Below are 21,254 nucleotides of genomic sequence, written 5' to 3'. Positions count from 1 at the left end.
TTCTTTTTAGGAAGTAAAAATATTTGCTGGTTAGACTTAGTGGATAATTTAGCATTAAGTGCTGAAATTTGAGTATGTACTAAGATTTGACTCAGTATGTGTTTCTGATGGCTTCATATGTGGGTTCTGCAAAACATTTGTTTTTATGGGGCAGAAGGATGATAAATGATATGGATGGAATTTTATTCTCTTAAAAAAGCAATAGAAAAGAGAGAAATAATTGACTATTTAATTTTGGAACTGGGATTTGAACTCAGGGTTTCACATTTGTTAGGCAGTCACTTTACCACTTGAGCCATACTTCCATCCTTTTTAGTTTTAATCATTTTTCCATATGGTCTCATGCTTTTTTCCCATACTGACCTCATACTGCAAGCCTTCTATCTACACCTCCCACATAACTGGTATTACAAGTGTGAACCACCATAACTCACTGTTCTTTGAGATGGGTACACACTAGCTTTATGCCCAGGCTGACTTCAAACCATCATCTTCTCATGTCTGCCTCTTAAATAGTTGGGATTAGAGGTGTGAGTCACTATGCCTGGCACCAGTGGTTTCTTTATTTTTAACTTATTTGTTGAAAACACCACAGGGAAACAGAAAAAGGATAAGATCAAAATCATCACAACAACCAATAAAATACAGGGCGGATACTAAAAAGATGTAAGTCAATATGTTTTTGAAATTTCAGCTCAGTAACAACGAGTTCTAGGTAAGTAACATATATTTTCATTCTATACTGTCAGAAGCTTTATGTTGTGCATATGTAACTTTCATAATTAAAAAAATTAGGAACAAAGAAATTAGGCTTAAGAAGTAGTATAGGCTAATTCTAAAGTTAGGCTCAGTATTTCCTCCTTAACACATTCATATGTGCATGAATATTTTGTAGGAATATAAACATACATGATTATGTACATAGATATGGATGAATAGGTAGCTATGCATAATTGTACATTACAAAGGTCTGAGAAAATGTACAATGAATTATTCACCACAGTTACATAGGCAGTGCATAAGCATGGGTGGAGATTGAGGGGCTTGGGAATGATTGTTTTGGTCCTTTTTTACTAATTATTTTTGTGGTACAGGGCTTTAAACTCAGGGCCTTATGCTTGCTAAGCATGATCTTTATCACTGGACACATGCCTCAAGCCCTTTAAGCTTTATGTTGTTTTTCTGATATGGTCTCATACAGATATCCCACACACATTCACAAAACACTGAAATTAGGGATGCACTAATTGTTATCTTGGGTGTGAATTGCTTCCATTCTATTGAGTTAATCACAACGGTGAGCAAGAGAAGAAGTCATTGAACATCACATAGATTTTTTCATTGCATCTATTGCCACCGTATTAATGATAGATTTTGATTCGAGGAGACTTCTACTGGCTTACGCAGCAGATATCCTCAATGAGTGTGAGAAATTTGGGAGTATGAGAAGGTATGAGAAAAAGCCAAGAAATTAATACATGAAGATACAACAAATATTAAATGTAGAGAGAAATACAGACACACACAGAAACACAGACAGGCACCCAAGCGCACACATGAACACACGCAAACACACACACACACACACACACATACACGTGCATGCACAAGCAGGCACACAAAAACCCAGGAACCCTGCCTGTATTCAAGGTATGAGGAATCAAACCTGCAATAGCTGAAATCCCGGCCTTAAGCTATGAGTGGACACTTTCAGCTCTCAAGAAAGGATCAAGCCTAGAAAAACATGCGAAGTGACACTAAAGTTCGTGGACAGAAGACATACTACCATCTTCAGGCCAATGAAAAACTAAAGCCTAATCTAGAATCAAGGCCTCAATCCATCACTTGAATGGTAATCAATTTTGGAGGGCCGATGATGCACGGAAACACATGCATCACGATAGCCTGATATACACGGGCCATATTCAATGAATGCTGACTATTTCCTCCTCAGACAATTGATTACACTTGATCTGGGAATAGCATTGTGGAGAACAACCCAAACTTACTGACTTTCATGAGGAATGCCTGACTGGCAATATTTGGAGCAGAATATCTAACGGACACTGATCCAGGAAATATGTTAAAACACGTGCGCCCCCACTCATAAACACACCCACAGGGTGGCTGTGATAAATGAATATTAACTATTTTCGGGTAAGTGAATTTCTGAGCTTTCATTTGTGAAAAGTACCTTCAGCAGAACCCGTACTTAGGAATCCCCGGAAACACTGGTGAATGAATTTAATTTCTTCAAACCTTCACTGCCCATGGTTTAGTGGGCCCTGCAGACAAGAAGAAATTACTTCAGATCAACAGGTACCTGTGCCATGCCTCCAGGAAACATTTTCTTCCCTAGCCAGGCCACTGGAACCACACCCTGACATCACGTGGTCAGGATTAGAAGCAGAAACCAAGGCTGCCTGTGCACCACAGCAAGGTCCAGGCAGCCTGTTCTGCTTGGTGAGTTCCATGCCCAAATGGCACAGAGGCCTGTGCACACTAAAAGCTCTGTGGCATGGGAGCTTAGGCTAGCTGTGAAGGATGGATAACAACAGTAGCAGCAGTAGCAATTCAGGATGGGATCAAGTAAGCAAAATTCTATATCCAAGGCCTGCCCCCACACCACTGACCAGGAACTGGCGAAGCTCTGCTAACCATATGGCAAAATAGTCTCGCCAAAGGCAATTTTAGAGAAGACAACAAACAAATGCAAAGGCTATCCTGCAGCAGATCAGAAAGTTGCATGAGCCCTGCAGACCAGTGGGGTTCAAGCTCAACTGGCAAAGCAGCAGGAACAAGGTCCTACAAACCTGTGTATTTCTAATTTGCTACTGTCTGTGGAAGAGCAAGAATTTGAAAGTGTGCTCAAACCGTTTGGGCAGTTATTTCTACAAGGACACTTTGTGATTCCAGCAGCACAAGTCGTGGTGTTCGCTTTGACAGGATTGAAAAATGCAGAGCTGTAATCAGTCACTTTAATGAAAAATTCAGTAAGACCCCACCAGGAGTTTCTGCTCCTACAAAACCTTTATTGTGCAAGTTTGCAGATGGAGGACAGAAGAGACAGAATCTAAACAAATACATCCCTAATGGAAGACCATGGCATAGAGAAGGAAAGGCTGGACTGACACTCACTACTGACCCACCTACAGCTGCTATATGAAATGGTCTTATCCTTTACTATACAGAATTGCTAAAAAACGAATGACCACTCAAACTTCTCTTACATCCTATACTGCATCTTCTGTATCTGCCTACCAGGTGCAGAGTCCTTCTTAGGTGTGGCCTCAACCACATATCCTATAGCACCCTGGTGCCATCTTATCTCCTTTGGTGATGATGCACAGATGACACACAAAGGAATTTCAGAAGCTCAGGGTTCTTGAGCCTGCTCTGAGAATGAAAGCACAGGCAGACTCCAACAGCAGAGGTCGGAAAGATTTTATTTGTAGAGAATTTAGTTGGAGAAAAGAGAAGAGAAAGACTGCATATGGGAGAATGCAGGGAGACCCAGAAACCGGTGATCCCGTGGGCCAGGGTGGGGAATGGGGTTTTATAGCCTATTTGCATTGCCTGAGAGTGGAGATGCCTTTCAGATGCAAACAGGCATTTCTTAGGGAGGAGAAGTGTCTCCTTGACCACTTATTGCCCTTTTGGGACTTCCCGCAGTCTGTCCTTCAGTCCTTCAGTGAGGACACACCATGTCACTACAGCCTGTGTCTATATTCAGCCCCCTGGCCCAGCAGATGAGTCATCTTTCACTAAGAAGAATTGGAAAATACATGCCTGCAATGTCAGCCACGCAGGATGCCTATTTGCTACAGTACGCACATGCAGATGACAGCAGTTCCTGTTGAGGAAGAAAGTGGTCAGCAACAGTTGTCTATAGAGATGTCTAATGACATGTGTCCATATATCTTTCAACCTAATAAGTAACTTGAGGTGTACAGAAGGGCGTTTTTACATGAAGAAGGGTGTGAAGGATGAACAGTCATGGATTTTTCTGATCAATTGTATGTTTTAAGAAATTATTGACAGTTTTGTACAGGCTCTTGAAAATGTTATTTATAATGAAATCAATTAAAACTGTTTTTGCTATAAGTTCTATAAGGTACATAAAATCCTTAAATTCATCTAGCAGTTCTTCCCCTAAACAGGTTTATGTTACTAAAAAACATAAAAACAACTACAAACAATATTTTTAGCAAATGTTAAAACGCAAAAAAGAAAAGGAAAAAAAACTTCAATTTTCTGGGCATGCACAAAGAACACAAAGACTTATCCAAGTGCATGAACAGATTTTAATGGCTTTGTTCAATTTGAGTTTTTTCAGCTGTATGAAATGGGCTTTCTGAATCTTCAATTGTCTGACTTCACCCATGGTGTTCTGTACTGGCCGTGCAAATGTTGCTGTAATTCAGTGTTGTTGTCAATGTCTTTTCTTAGCTTTCTGTTTTTCTTTCAATAGTGTGAAGTGTCTTCTGCTTTTCTATGAATTTCAGTTTGCCTTAGCTCTTGATGCTGTAACTCTTTCAGTAAAAGTTAGTTCAAACTAATGTAGGATGCTTTGACCAAATGAGTTGATCTATTATGCCTTGTAAAACAGAAGCATAGGGCTTTTAAAAGCTAGTCAATAAAAGTTGTTGACATTTTGACTTTTTAAAATATGTAGCAGATGTTTTTAATGATTTTTCATATGATGTGTAAGGTAGTGAAATGCAAGAAGGGGGAACATGTTTTGTGTGAAACACATTTTCTGACTGGGGAAATTTTAATAAGGTAAATTGTTTGTAGGGCTATACAGCAACAGTTCACTCTGATAGTTTGACTGCTTTAGGATATCTGCTGTATCATGCAATGTGAAGTCTGTTTTGCCTCTTTTCAGGGAAAAACAAACTTGATATTCTAGATTTAGTGTAGGTAGTACTGTGACTGCGGGGGGTCACTGCATGTTTTGTTCTTCCTTTACACTAATAATAGTGCTTTAGAATAAGAATTATGCCTATGATCTGGCAAACTGAAAAAAATGTTGAAAAATATTGCTATTGCAAGTAAATGGCAAAAGCTAAAAGCTTTTGAGCTCAGCTTAAGATGAGATAGATGAGATATGGATAGAAGCAAAATGATTGGCTACTAGTTCACTCTCTCTCTCTCTCTCTCTCTGTGTGTGTGTGTGTGTGTGTGTGTGTGTGTGTGTGTGTCTCTCTCCTTCCCTCCCTCTCTCAAATTTGAAAACTAAATAACTTGGCACTTTTAATAGTGACTTCACCAAATACCAAAGGAACGTAACCAGTAGCTCCAACGAGTCTCAGCATCACATCTTCTGTGATCTTTATTTTTGCTGTATCAGTTTACGGTTAGGAGAATGTGCCTTTTTTTGTACCTTCACATTTAGGCATTATAATTTAAGTTGATGTATGGACATACACAGATAAACAAAAAAGCATGAAGGAAGAGTTTGATTGAAGCATTGCCACACTTTTACATCATTGCTACAAGTGTTCAAGTGTAAAGAAAACCTATTTTGACACTATAAAATTCAAGATTCATAAATACACAGTTATTTCTACTTTAGTACCTATGAGATAATTCACTGTACTTAAAGCTCTTTTATTAAGGCAATCACATATGTTTTGAAAGCAATGATAAATTAAGTTGTCTTCCAAAATTGTATACTTGCTTGATTAGCTATGTATGATCAGAGCCTTTTGTGTGTGTGTACTGGGACAGGTTGCTGGCCTTCCCTGTTCCCACAGATCAAATCCTCCTAGCTCAGGAGCTAAAGCTAAGCAGTTATTTCTTTTGAGTACTACTTAGTTCTTAAATTTTATTGCATGTATTTGATTATAGATGTCACAGACATTTCATAGTTTCAAAAGTCATTACTGCTCTGAGAAGTGAAGTCGTGAAAATTAAGAGTCATAAGAGAAATGTGTTTGTGTCTTTTGTTTTTGTTTCCTTTTTTAAAGTTGTGATACTGTTTGTTCTACACTCCCTGAAATATTACCGCTTTGTGAAAGTCCAGAACAAATACACCACCCTCCATGTACCTAGTACATTTGCAAACTTGACTCTCTCACTACTTGATATTTTTTGCATTAGTTAAGATAGAAATTTGATAGCTCTGTTAGAAGGGGAGGGGAAATCTGCTGCTAGAAATGTCTGGACAAAGTGTCATACTGGTCTGGGTAAGATTTAGGAAACATAACTTCTGTACATAAAAAAATCAGTTAAACATCACATAGTAGACAGCCATTAAATTATTGAAAAGATTAATTTATGAAGAAAGGCCTTTTGTACAGTTTAAAAGTGGTTTTCATAGAGGTATCCACATGATCAAGAGAGTTAATTTTTTTACTTTTGCCTTATTAGTTCCACAAACTTGCCAGTGGTGACTTATTTGTCTGGTTCAAGATTACACTAGTTTTTTATCTTAGTACTTGTTAAATGCCAAAAGGACATTTTTGAACTGTACATTTGATCACATTGGTAGCTTTTTCTGTTTTGTTTCTCTTGAGAACCTCAAATAAAAACCAGTTGAAATGTCAAAAATAAAAGAAAAATGGGAAGTGAGTTGGTCTTCTGACTAGGAGAGACACTACTCATAAAGCAAGACAAGTCTGTAGGCAGAAGACTGCTAGGTACCATTCACAATGCTTACCATTGATATCTTGGTGAAGCTTGATGGAAACTGAGCATCTGACCATGGCCCAGTATGTGATCATGGGGCAAAAACTGAGCACTGTAAACTGACTTATGTTTGATCCATCAAGCCATAATGTGATGTAGACCCAATAGTCTCACAAACCAAGGTGCAGTATATACTTGAGATTCAGCATGAGGAGGTTCAGACGGCACAATTAAGTTGCACAAGCAGGAGGGCCGTGTCCATGTACTATTTAACACTGAGCACTTTTCCCTGTCCATAAATTCTCACTCATGACCACCTGAGGGATATTTACCTAACCCAGTGTCACAAAGAATTTTCTCCTGTGCTTCTTCTCAGGAGATTTCTACTTTGTTTTTAAGTATACATTTCTAATTTATAGATCTGTTTTTAGTTAATTTTTGCATATGATTTGACATAGGAGTTACAATTTATTTTTCCATTATTCATATCAGAATATATTTCATTGTTCTAGAAACATATAATTTTAAAATGTTTGTTTCCCCTTTGCATTATCTTGACACTTTTATGAAAGACATTATATGTTTGGATCTACACATGATCTATATTATTGCAATGAAACATGTCTGTGATTCCAAAAATATCACATTATTTTGGTTACAGATGTTCCAGATTCAATCATACGTATGATATGCACAAGATTGTATATATACACATTGGTCTATATAATATTGGCATATACAATATACATATATATTGGTCTTTTATGCCTTGTCCTTGCTACATTGTCTTAGAAGACCCAGTGTTTTAAATCCTAGCTACATGGGAGGCAGAAATGGGTGGATTGAAGTTCAACGCTATCACAGACAACATCAGTGAGACTCTGAAAATATGCTGTGCATGGTCTCACAAGCCTGTAACTCAGCTATGGGGCTGGCACAAATAGAAGAACTGAAGTCCAGGCCATCCCTAGGCAAAAAGAAAGAAGACTGCGGCTAAAAATTAAACTAAAGCAAAATGGCTAGAGGTGTGGCTCAACTGATGAAGTGGTTGCCTATCAAGTGCAAGGGCCTGAGTTCAAACCCCTATATTACCAAAAACTTTTAATGCAAAAACTAGTTTTTGTATAATGCAGTTATTTATTTATTTTGGTGGGACTGGGATTTGAACTGAGGGCTTCACACTTGTAAAACAATTGCTGTAACACTTGAGCCATGCCTTCAGTCCGCTTTACTAGTGTTATTTTGGAAATGGAGACTTGTGAACTATTTGCTGGCCTTGAACTGCAATCCTCCTCCTCTCAGCCTCCAACGTAGCTAAGTTACAGGTGTGAATCACTGATGCCTGGCTATAATGAAGATATTTTTAAATATTGAAAGCACAAGTTACTCAAATACATGCATAATGACAATAAATTATCATGAGATTTTCAGTGTGGAATTTAAGAACAAATGCTTGATCACTTGCCCTACTGGTTGTAATGTCAATTACTTATACTTTGTGCATCAAACTAGCTCATGTTCCAATATTGCTTTCCAAGAAAATTGTTGGCATTTTTCATGCTTCTTCTGGAAATAATACATCTGCTAATGAGAATGCACAGAGGCTTTCAGTCTCATACTTTGCTTTTATAGAGGCAGAAAGACAGGCAGGATAGTGGGAAGCAGTATAGAGAATGAAAGCAATGATTCCAGCTCTGTTCTGATTATAAGTTATATTGTTGGAGAAAATGCATATTTGGCTTTTTCCGCTTTAATCTGAATTGAAAAAAGTGGCAAAATATAGGGAATTAGGATTTTGTTTACCAAGTCTTCATTGTTCTGGAAACTTCATTGCAAAGGAGCCAGCTTTGTAGCCTGGTTCTGTGATATTTTGGTTGAATCTAGCCCTTGTCTATTTGTACATTAAGTCTTTCACTGGCATGAATACATCTTCTAATATCTAGTTTAATTTCTCCTTTCTTATTTTCCCCAGTCCAGGATTTTATTTCCTTCCTTCAACCAAAAAAAAAAAAAAAGTACTTATGGAGCACATGATACACAGAGTTGCTGAGCAAGATGGTAGCAACATCCTGATGGACCTCACTTCACAGAGCTTTGTGTGATTAGTACACAAGATGTTTTTATTACGGGGAAAGAAGTGTATGGATCTTATGTCACAGCTGGAGGCTAAAGATACAATGTAATTGGCCAAGTTGAAGGGCACTGGGCTTGCACAAAAGGGGCTCCCTTCTTACTTATGGCAACCAATTGAAGATGTATGCATTGCAGTCAATGTCAAATGGTCAGATGTTGGTAATATTTGGAGAACTGCTATCTACAACAGATGTAAACCTCAGAGAAAGCTACACATCAGGCTTGTGTGGCTAGATATAGCTCATTGTATTGAGGAGTGACTGACAGTCACTATGCATAATCAGTTCCCTGTCTCAAATTCAAGCAGCAGAGTTCAAACCTTGGATAGGCCCTGTAAAACAGGCAAAAGTGTATTTCCTTTCATAAAATTCAAAGGGTGCATCCACAGTGTCCTCCCTGGATTTTCAGCACTAGGGATGCTAAGATGGATTTTATCCATATTTCCCCTATGTGGAGGTGCCTTCAAACTCTGGCAAACCTTGGAGATGATAGTCCAGAAGTGAAGCAACGATGTCTGGCCAAGCCAAGTAGACTTGCACTGCTACAAGATCTGGATGGGGGAACTGACCAGGCACTGAACTGTGAAGAGAGGTCCCACCTTTCAGGGACTGACTCCATATTGTGACCCTTGAGCTCTGTAAGTTTGCTTTTGCCAACCTGGTCAACACTAAAAAGTGCTTAAAATCTTAGGATGTGGATAGAGTAGTTATATATTTAGTTACTTTTATTTTAATACTTTTGGGGGGTTTTACACTATAAAATAATTCTTTTACTATATCTAGAAGAACATTTTTCAAAAATTAGCAGAGGTATTTAAAAAATCTCATTTCTGAACAAAAATATATCAGTTTAAATCATAAATAGCAAGTATCTTCAACAATGACAATACTTTAAAGCTAAATAGAATAAAAATATTTTAGTTGACATCCAAGAGCAAGGATATTTATCACAGTTATGTATCTTTGATTTCTAAATGAGATTTTTTTTTTAGGAAGTGAAAATATTTGCTGGTTAGACTTAATGGATAATTTAGCATTAAGTGCTGAAATTTGAGTATGTACTAAGATTTGACTCAGTATGTGTTTCTGATGGCTTCATATGTGGGTTCTGCAAAACATTTGTTTTTATGGGGCAGAAGGATGATAAATGATATGGATGGAATTTTATTCTCTTAAAAAAGCAATAGAAAAGAGAGAAATAATTGACTATTTAATTTTGGAACTGGGATTTGAACTCAGGGTTTCACATTTGTTAGGCAGTCACTTTACCACTTGAGCCATACTTCCATCCTTTTTAGTTTTAATCATTTTTCCATATGGTCTCATGCTTTTTTCCCATACTGACCTCATACTGCAAGCCTTCTATCTACACCTCCCACATAACTGGTATTACAAGTGTGAACCACCATAACTCACTGTTCTTTGAGCTGGGTACACACTAGCTTTATGCCCAGGCTGACTTCAAACCATCATCTTCTCATGTCTGCCTCTTAAATAGTTGGGATTAGAGGTGTGAGTCACTATGCCTGGCACCAGTGGTTTCTTTATTTTTAACTTATTTGCTGAAAACACCACAGGGAAACAGAAAAAGGATAAGATCAAAATCATCACAACAACCAATAAAATACAGGGCGGATACTAAAAAGATGTAAGTCAATATGTTTTTGAAATTTCAGCTCAGTAACAACGAGTTCTAGGTAAGTAACATATATTTTCATTCTATACTGTCAGAAGCTTTATGTTGTGCATATGTAACTTTCATAATTAAAAAAATTAGGAACAAAGAAATTAGGCTTAAGAAGTAGTATAGGCTAATTCTAAAGTTAGGCTCAGTATTTCCTCCTTAACACATTCATATGTGCATGAATATTTTGTAGGAATATAAACATACATGATTATGTACATAGATATGGATGAATAGGTAGCTATGCATAATTGTACATTACAAAGGTCTGAGAAAATGTACAATGAATTATTCACCACAGTTACATAGGCAGTGCATAAGCATGGGTGGGGGTTGAGGGGCTTGGGAATGATTGTTTTGGTCTTTTTTACTAATTATTTTTGTGGTACAGGGCTTTAAACTCAGGGCATTATGCTTGCTAAGCCTGACCTTTATCACTGGACACATGCCTCAAGCTCTTTAAGCTTTATGTTGTTTTTCTGATATGGTCTCATACAGATATCCCACACACATTCACAAAACACTGAAATTAGGGATGCACTAATTGTTATCTTGGGTGTGAATTGCTTCCATTCTATTGAGTTAATCACAACGGTGAGCAAGAGAAGAAGTCATTGAACATCACATAGATTTTTTCATTGCATCTATTGCCACCGTATTAATGATAGATTTTGATTCGAGGAGACTTCTACTGGCTTACGCAGCAGATATCCTCAATGAGTGTGAGAAATTTGGGAGTATGAGAAGGTATGAGAAAAAGCCAAGAAATTAATACATGAAGATACAACAAATATTAAACGTAGAGAGAAATACAGACACACACAGAAACACAGAAAGGCACCGAAGCACAAACACGAACACATGCAAACACACACACACGCACGTGAGCATGCACAAGCATGCACACAAAAACCCAGGAACCCTGCCTGTGTTCAAGGCATGATGAATCAAACCTGCCATAGCTGAAATCCCAGCCTTAAGCTAATGAGGGGACACTTTCAGCTCTCAAGAAAACATCAAGCTTAGAAAAACATGCGAAGTGACACCAAAGTTCGTGCAAAGAAGACAAACTACTACCTTCAGGCCAATGAAAAACTAAAGACTAATCTAGAGTCAAGGCCTCAATCCATCACTTGAATGTTAATCAATTTTGGAGGGCCGACAATGCACGGAAACACATGCATCACGATAGCCTGATATACACGGGCCATATACAATGAATGCTGACTATTTCCCCCTCAGACAATTGATTACACTTGATCTGGGAATAGCATTGCAGAGAACAACCCAAACTTACTGACTTTCATGAAGAATGCCTGACTGGCAATATTTGGAGCAGAGTATCTAACGGACACTGATCCAGGAAATATGTTAAAACACATGCGCCCCCACTCATAAACACACCCACAGGGTGGCTGTGATAAATGAATATTAGCTATTTTCAAGTAAGTGAATTTCTGAGCTTTCATTTGTGAAAAGTACCTTTCAGGAGAACCCGTACTTAGGAATCCCCGGAAACACTGGTGAATGAATTTAATTTCTTCAAACCTTCACTATGAATTTAATTTCTTCAAACCTTCACTGCCCGTGGTTTAGTGGGCCCTGCAGACAAGAGAAGAAATTACGTCAGATCAACAGGTACCTGTGCCGTGCCTCCAGGAAACATTTTCCTCTCTAGCCAGGCCACTGGAACCACACCCTGGCATCACGTGGTCAGGATGAGAGGCAGAAACCAAGGCTACCCACGCACCAACAGCGAGGTCCAGGCAGCCTGTTCTGCGTGGTGAGTTCCATGCCCATATGACACAGAGGCCTGTGCACACTAAAAGCTCTGTGGCATGGGAGCTTAGGCTAGCTATGAAGGACAGATCCACCCAACCCTGATGTGCTCAGGTCACCCGTGGGCCCCTGCCATACGTGCCCCGGGTCCCTAGGACCCAACTAAAAGACACATCTTCCCACCAAGACAGGGCCACCTCCCTCCAGTTTCTATCTGCTTGGCTGGCCGGGCTGCCATAGCAACAGGCCAGGCAGGAGCTGCCTCAGCACTCTCCAGGTTCCAGGGGCTAGGATTCCACTGTGACCTCACAGCCAAGTCTTTCATGATTGGTCAGACCACTTAAGCACTGCCTCTACGGCCCCTCCCATTCCAGTCTCCAGTCACTTGTGTGGCAGACTCCTGGCTAGAGCTTCTGAATTGGAGATTGCTTTTCTGCTCCATGTTCCCTCCTCAGCTCATTCAAGGTTGAAGAGGCATGACATTCCTCTCATGTTCCAAAGGACTCCCAATCTGGAACCCACAATTTGGAGGAGAGGAAGGCTTTCACGAGGTGAGTACAAAAACACCTCAAGCCCTTTACACTTAAATCAGCCAGGAACACTCCCTACACCTTGGATGGGACAACTTCCTTCTCCGTACTACATCTCCCATCAGGTGGGAGAGGACGCCAAGTGTCACAGTGTGAGAACCAGGGCCTGTTTTCCGGGCTTCTGTGTTCCTAACCTCAACAAAACACGCAAACGCACACACTGACTGCCAGGAGCCTCAAGGGGACCACATGAATTCACTTCCTCTAGACGCAGAAATTCCTTCACTTTCATCTCAGGAATATACTAGTTTTTTTTTCTTAGTACTTGTTAAATGCCAAAAGGACATTTTTGAACTGTACATTGGATCACATTGGTAGCTTTTTCTGTTTTGTTTCTCTTGAGAACCTCAAATAAAAACCAGTTGAAATGTCAAAAATAAAAGAAAAATGGAAAGTGAGTTGGTCTTCTGACTAGGAAAGATGCTACTCATAAAGCAAGACAAGTCTGTAGTCCAGATCCACTACTCCTTTATATCTTATGTTGTCTTCTTTATTTCCTATACCTCTTCTTTTATAGTGTCTTTGTTTTACTTTGGTGTTTGTTGAAGTCCTCTCTGAGTTCATTTAGATGTTTCTGTGTGTTCACAAGTTTTTTATTTGTGGTGTCTTGAAATATCTTGAGTGCATCTTGCACTTTCTGGTTAACCATGTCTCATAGCTTCTCCATGTGTTTCTCAGTGATCTCTTCCATGATTTCCTCTTTGAGAAATTTAATGGGCATCAATGGGCTCATTAGTGATATTTATCATTTTCTTTTGGTCAGGAACTGGGTATCCATTTTCTTCTTTTCTCACTAATTCCTCCATTGAATTGATTGTTTGAGTAGTGTCGTTTCCTTCCCTTCTTCTCCCCATGGATCTAATTGGTGCCATGAAACTATGTTCTTGATTGACTACTTGGTGGCTTTAATTGCCTGTTTTCTTTCCCCTGATTTGGTGTTTGTATTATGACTGGCTTAGTTTTTAGACAGGTTGAAGTGCTATTTCTGTCCCTGGCCTGGAGATGTAAATTTGCAATAACAAATTCACAGGTTCAATGCCAGACCAGTTGTTTACATATTATATAGAAATCTCCTTAGTGATAATAATTGTAAAAAGTTGGAGTTTGGGGAAGGGTATTGTTTATTTGACTACAGGTAGAAATTTGGGTAATTAGTAAAGGTGATGCTAAAAGGAGGAACTGAAAGAGCTATGGGGGCTTCTGGGTGTTATGGCCCTTGTGTGTATTTCCACTGTTGTAGTGGAGGGTGTTTATGTCGGTGATTGCAGGGGGCATAGGGGATGTATAGTTGGTATGGTCCTCTAGACAGTAGGTGGTGAATATGTAGGAGGGAGAGGAAATGTGGTGACAGATTGGGGAATGACAGGAGGAGAAGGCAACTATAGTGAAAAGAGTGGATGAGAAGGGACAGAAAGGGTAGTTGGAGAGGAGAACAATGGATTTCAGCACAAGAAAACAAGAGAAAGTGAAAGGGGTATGAATAGGGAGACGAAAATAATAATGGAAAAGCTAATACTACAAGAATAAAACAGATACAACAACATGAAAATATACAGTCTGCTTGGTAAAGTTTCTGGACTTACTGCTGTGGAATCCAGTCCTGATATTGGTGCTTGGTATTCTGGGCTTTGTGGAGAAGGGTGCTGTCCCTCTGGTCAGACAGCTTGGGAGGAGATGGCTTTTTCTCAGCATTCCTTGGTCTTATGAGCTGTCCATTACAAGCAGAAGCTCTGAATTAGTCTCACCAAATGACTAGCTTGTGAGCAGTATTTGGTTTCTTCTGTTCACAGGGCAGGTTGTAATTGGGACCTGAGGTTACTCACTGCCAGCTTGTCCAAGGTGGTCTTGTCTGTTGTTTTCACAAAGTGGCAGCTGCATTGTCCTACCACTGCAACTCTGTCTGGTCAGTTCCTCCCCCAGCAAGGTGTAGCAATTCAGTTTTGAGTACCACCCTCAGTCCCACCAGGCTAGCTCAGCAATCCACCATGGCCCTGATTAGGGAGGTTGGCTTATCACCCCACCTCCAATTGCAGCCTTTGTGCCTCAACCCACCTCTGCTCAGTGATAGTCCAGCTCTTTGGGAAGTTGGTTTGTCAAGCCACCTGGTTCGTAGCCCTTGTTCCTTGTCTTAACTTAGTTCACTGAGAGCTCATCTCCTTGTGCCACCGGCATTCACAGAGGCAGGATCAGTGTTCCACTCCACTCCCACTGTCAGTGTTTGACTACAATTTCCTTTTTATGCTTTTCAGTTTTGTTTGGGGTTCAATATGCCCAGGGGTTGCTCTGTCTTATGTCCTCAGGGGTGGTTAGGGGAGTCACATGCAGTGCATGTTGCTCACCTGTTGGGTCTGCAGGGTATGCAGGCAGCTTTGAAAGCAGGTGATGGGTAGATCTGGCATGGCTCTTTTCTCAAGGCAGACACTTATTGGGACTGGGTTCCATTCAGCGGGTGTAGGTAGGCTTTACATGGGTCACAGGTTCAGGATGTTGCAGGGTTTGATTCTGATTGATGCTCTATCTTCTACTCATTAAAAAAGAAAAATAAAAGGGAGAAACAGCCAGGGGTCTTTTCCCAGGGCAGACACACACCACATTGTCTGTGACATGCCAGGATTTTCCTGGCTATTAGGTGCAATTCCAAACTGCTTTAAGGGACAGTCTTTGAATTTTTTTGCTCCTAATGTATTGGCAGTTGTTGCTTTGGCTAGAAATAATCATAATTACCAAAGTGTATCTCCCACATCACATAGTGTTTAATGGGGTTGTGGAGTTCAGGAATTTTGACTCCCTACCCTACCTGTCATCTGAGGTCTCCTCCAGATATCACAATACTTTTATAATTTAAACTAAACATACAGACACAGCACTTAGTGATGTACTTTTCAATTGCATAATGTTAGTGAGTAGCAGCCACACATACAGATGGAACTTTTCAGACTTAAAAATGCTATTGAGGAAATATCTGTAACACTTAATGAAATTGAAACGCAACAAAAATTCTTCCAAAAAAGAAAAGTGCAGGACCTGACATAGTCTCAGCTGAATTCCACCAGCCCTTCAAAGAAGAACTAATACCAACACTCCTTAAACTTTTCCATGAAATAGAAAGGGAAGGGACAATGCCCAACTCATTCTACAAAGCCAATATAATACTCATCCCCAAACCAGAAAAAGGATAGATACAAAAAGGAAAACTGCAGGTCAAGCTCTTTAATGAACATTGATGCAAAAATCCTCAAAATAATGACAAACTGAATCCAACAACATATCAGAAAGATCATTCACCTTGACCAATTTGGCTTCATCCCAGGGATGTAGGGAGAGTTCAACATATGCAAAGCAATAAAGTTCATACAGCACATTAATAGAAGCAAAGATAAAAATTATTTGATAATCTCAATAAATGCAAAAGCAGCCTTTGATGATATTCAATACCACTTCACGATAAATACTCTAAGATAACTAGGAATAGAAGGGCTATATATGACAAACATGTAGCCAGAATCATACTTAATGGGGACAAACTGAAACCATTCTCCTAAACTCAGGAATGAGACAATGATGCCTACTCTCCCCACTCACTCTGGATTCATAGCCAGAGCAATAATGCAAGAAAAAGAAATAAAAGGAATACGAATAGGTAAAGAAACACTAAAAATATTCCCATTTGCAGATGACATGATCCTATTCCTCAACGACCCAAAAAACTTACCCTCAAAACTCCTAGACAGCATAAATGGCTTCAGCAAAGTAGCAGGATACAAAATCAACTTACAAAAATCAGTAGAATTTCTATACACCAACAGTGAACAAATTGAGAAAGAATATAGGAAAACAACTCCAGTTACAATAGCCTAAAAACCCCACATATATGTAGGAGTAAACTTACCAAAGGACATAAATGACCTCTATAAGGAGAACTACAAACCACTGAAAAAGGAGATCAAGGAACACTACAGAAGATGGAAAGATCTCCCATGCTTATGGATTGGCAGAATCAACATAGAAAAATGACTATGCTATCAAAAGCAATTGACATGTTCAATACAATTCCCATCAAAATTCCAATGACATTCATCACAAAGATTGAAAACCTACCCTAAGGTTAATTTAGAGACACAAAAGAACACTAAGAACCAAGGCAATACTGAGCAAAAAGAGCAATCCTGGAAGTATCACAATACCCAACTTCAAACTATACTACAGAGTCATAGCAATAAAAACAGCATGTTACTGGCACAAAAACAGACATGAAGACCAGTGGAACAAAATAGAGGACCTGCATATGAATCCACACAACTATGCACTTGGTTATCTATTTTTTTAAAAAATTCTATTTCTATACCTAAAATGCAATGAATTACATGAGTGTAAATTGGGGAACGGTTTTGGAGTGGGAACCTGTGAGATGGAGTTATGACAGGAGATAGTGAAGAGGGGACTGAATGTGATCAAAGTACTTCAGAAGCATGTATGAAAAGAGATTGAGGAATTCCATTAAATTTTTTTAAAGTGGGGAGATAAGAAGAATAATACAGATGGTGAATTTAACTAAAGTATATTATTGCCATGCATGCATGCAAAAATCACAGTGAAACCCCTTTGTACAACAGGTACATGCTAAAAGAGAGAGAGAGAATTTATTATTTAATTCTCTTGTAGAAAAATTTTCTCATTCTTTATTTCTTTGTACAATGATTCATGTATATAGATAGATATAGATATATGTCTATATATTAGAGCACAATTAAAAAGCACATTCCTCATTGCTTTTTAAAGTTAAATACACACTTTTCTATTGAAATAATTCATATTCTTCCTAGTTCCTAAAATAGGCATCAGATTTCTAAACAGAAAATGTCAGCCAGAAAGCCATACATTATGTATTTAGGTAGGTACAAGAAAACTAAGTTAATAAACTGAAAAATTAACTTGAATAAATTAGGAATAAACATTCATAACAGAACTGCAGCTTTTTGTCAGCAACATGTGAACCAAAGGCTAAAATCTATTAAGATTAAGGCATTTTTTTCTAAATGTATACAGTACAATGTGTTTCCCCCCAATACATTCATTTACCATTCACCTTTATTTAAAATGCATTGCCAAGCTAGAATACAAGCTTCCTAATTAAAAACAAAACAAGCAATAACAGATGTCATAGAAGTTCCTTTTGTTTTAGAGTTTTCCATATCCTAGGAGCAGTATTTTCTTTCTGCCTTCACATCCTCAGAGTAGGAAATTACCTAGACAATCATAAGACTTAGGCTACAAAACATGCCGACTGTCAGGGTGACTCTTCTGCTGGAGTCAATCTGAGTGTTGGCAGTTTCCAAGGAGGAAGCTGAGGGCTTTGATGAAAATTGTCATCTATCTCTGATCCTTTGATAACACAGCAAAATAAATACTTGCTTTGGCAAGTATTTGCCTTAACTTAAAATGGGAATGATGCAATGGATTCATTAAGTGAAGGAGAACAGTAAATGATTTTCTCCCTACATGTTTGCATATTACAAGAAGATCTTTAAGAGATAATAAGAGCTTTAAGCACTCAGAAGTTACTTGGTGTTATGCATAATATAACTCTGGGAATCCTCACTGAGTTAAAATATTGGAATCTGTATTATAAAATGTGAATGCATTGATTTAAAAATGTTTAACTCATACTTGGCTTCTACAAGAGATATTGAAATACATGTTAAATTACAATGTTACAAGGCTTTGAAAATAATCAGCATAAAATTCATTAGCATAAAAATCCTAATATCAGAAGCAACAGGCATTAAATACATGTTTGTTGAATGTGGAAACTAAGACCTGAAAGGTTTATAAGTTTTTTTTAATAAATAAATCTTGGGAGAAAAAATAAGAGTAGCTGGAACACAAACAGAATCTTAAGAATTTGTAGAGTAAAAGAAAACTAGCACTGAAACCAGAGAGAAATGAAAATAAGGGAAAAGTAGGGCAACGATAAAGAGTAAGTCATTGCTAAATTGACAATAATCAGACATAGACTATATGGTTATTCATTATCCTCTCACTAACCAAATAAAAACTTTCATTAAATGTGCTTGCAGGCTGAAATGTGTTTTGGAATACTGAAGAGCATGCACATTATTTCAGGAATTGGCAATAGGGTAATGAAAAATCATGTGAAATGAGAATAGATCAGGAGAATTTCCTTAGAATTTGGGAGTGGGATTTCCCATGGAAGATGTAGCAAGACAAGAATGGGTCATAGGAAAAGAATAATGCCTCATTGGACACTCTGCATAAACAACTTTATTTTACTTACTCTGATAATTTGGTTTAATTCTTTTTGGAATTCTTGGTCATTAAACATTCAATGATTTTCCAAAAGGGGCTTAGAAACTTCCCCGTATCTTTAAATGTCCCTCTATAATTCACCATTCAGTCTAAAGCCTCAGTAAAATATTGTTTAATTCTTCCAATAATATTTGCAGTGTGTTTCTGTGTCTGAGACCTTGAGCTAGGGGTGTGCATGTGTGTGTGTGTGTGTGAAGAGACAAGAGATATTACCCCTTCTGCCACAGAATATTGAAATGAATAGCAGAGACATTTACTAATCAAATAATCACAGAGATATATGAACTTGTAACTGCAGATTTACTGTGAAGTAAATGTATATCATACACTGAAGTCAAATATTAGGAAAATCCAAACTCATCAAGATGGCTGTTGGAATGCTTTGTTGAGAATGTGACATTTGGTGCTATATTCAGCAGGTAGATGAGTATGAATTAGATTAGAAAATACAGGTAGAGGACAAAACTCCTGGTAAAGAGAAGTGTATTTGTCTAATGGAAAGACAGAGATAACACAGAATATTGAACAAAAGTTAATATAAGGAATTCTTGACTATAATAAGGATTGGACTAGTGAGTGATTGGTTAGTAAGAAGTAAATAAAACTTAAGCAATTCGTGAATGGAAGTTAAAATTGGCAGACACTATCCTGGTAGCAGAGGTGGGCACCCAAGTAATGTCCCACTTCTCTCCAGGTACAAGAGAGAGGACTTGTTAGAGAAGACACAGCTTTTGTTGGAGGGCAGAAAGGTAACTGACATGCTCCAGTGGGAACGTGCTAAACTTCTTTTTCCCAGAGCATCAAGGAAATTTTTCCCTAGAATGTGTTTCTTAGGAAGAATTTCTATACAAAACAAGCATCGGAGCTAATCTGTTGGCCCTGAGCTGCTCATTTCTACAAAATGCAAGAACATTGTACTTCAGAAACCATGTGTACTGCAGTGCCTGGCACTGGAGAAGACATCCATGCTGCAGAGGCTGGTCCCTGAGAAGTCCTATCTACAGCACCCTGCCAGGAGGAGTGTGTCAGACCACAAAAAAAAGTCTTTCTTTCTGCAAAGTCTTTTAGTGTCCTCTACTGATAAAACTTACAAGTATGGCAGATGGCTAAGGAAAAATAGTGCCTACCTCCAATCCTGACATGGTCAGTGAAGTATAGATTTGGTTTTGACAGACAATAAATTAATAACTGTCCAAGGAACTGATTGTGCAGAAGGAGGTTCTAGGCTGGTAAAACAAAACAGATTTGAGGAAATCACTCAAGAATTCATAGAACTTTTTGAGGGAGATGTGGTTGTGGGTGCAGCGGAGCTTTGTTCTGTTTGCCCCCGCTTCTGACTCACCCCTGTTCACTCCTATCAAGGAAAAAGTCGGTCAAGAAGCTAAACTTTAGCCATGGCTTTTAAAGATACTGGAAAAACCCCTGTATAGCCGGAGGTGGCAATTCACCAAATGCGAATCACCCTCACCAGCGGCAATGTGAAGTCTTTTGAGAAGGTGGGTGCTGACTTGATCAGAGTCGCCAAGGAATAGAACCTGAAAGTGAAAGGACCGGTCTGCATGCCGACCAAGACTTTGAGAATCACTACAAGAAGAACACATTGTGGTGAAGGTTCTAAGATGTGGGATCGGTTCCAGATGACAATCCACAACAACTCACTGACTTGCACCGTCCTTCTGAGATTGCTAAACAGATTACTTCCATCAGTACTGAGCCAGGAGTGGAGGTTGAAGTCACCACTGCAGATGCCTAAGTCAACTATTTTACTAAATTTAATAAACTGACTTATAAATTGTTTTTTAAAAAGAGTTAGTAAAAGTTATTCTCTTTATGGATTTTGCTTTGAATGTAATTTAATGTTTCTTAAATATAGAAAGGTGTTCACATATTAAATGAGAAATACACAAGATTCAGAATACTGGATGTATGGCCTGGGTTTTATGACTACTTAACAAATTTCTCTGAAATTCAGACTCTTTATAAAATGAGGTATCTGAAGTTAATAATATCTGAGGCTCCTCTGTAGTTATTATAATATCTGATAATTAATGCAAACAACAACTTGAATGAGCATCACTAATATACACATGGTTTTGAGAAAAAATATCC

At 38.5% G+C, this 21,254-nt stretch overlaps 2 pseudogenes; both read left to right on the top strand.

Annotated features, from left to right (window-relative positions):
* Positions 1-2,544: 2,544 nt before the first annotated feature.
* Positions 2,545-3,345, top strand: LOC141417585 (RNA-binding motif, single-stranded-interacting protein 1 pseudogene; annotated as a pseudogene).
* Positions 3,346-20,539: 17,194 nt separating this feature from the next.
* On the top strand, positions 20,540-20,898 carry LOC109679222 (small ribosomal subunit protein uS10-like; annotated as a pseudogene).
* Positions 20,899-21,254: the final 356 nt, after the last annotated feature.

Source organism: Castor canadensis, chromosome 15 (genome assembly GCF_047511655.1).
Source record: "Castor canadensis chromosome 15, mCasCan1.hap1v2, whole genome shotgun sequence".
NCBI lineage: Eukaryota > Metazoa > Chordata > Mammalia > Rodentia > Castoridae > Castor > Castor canadensis.
Note: the sequence above shows the minus strand (reverse complement) of the source record. Positions and strands in the feature narration are given on the sequence as shown.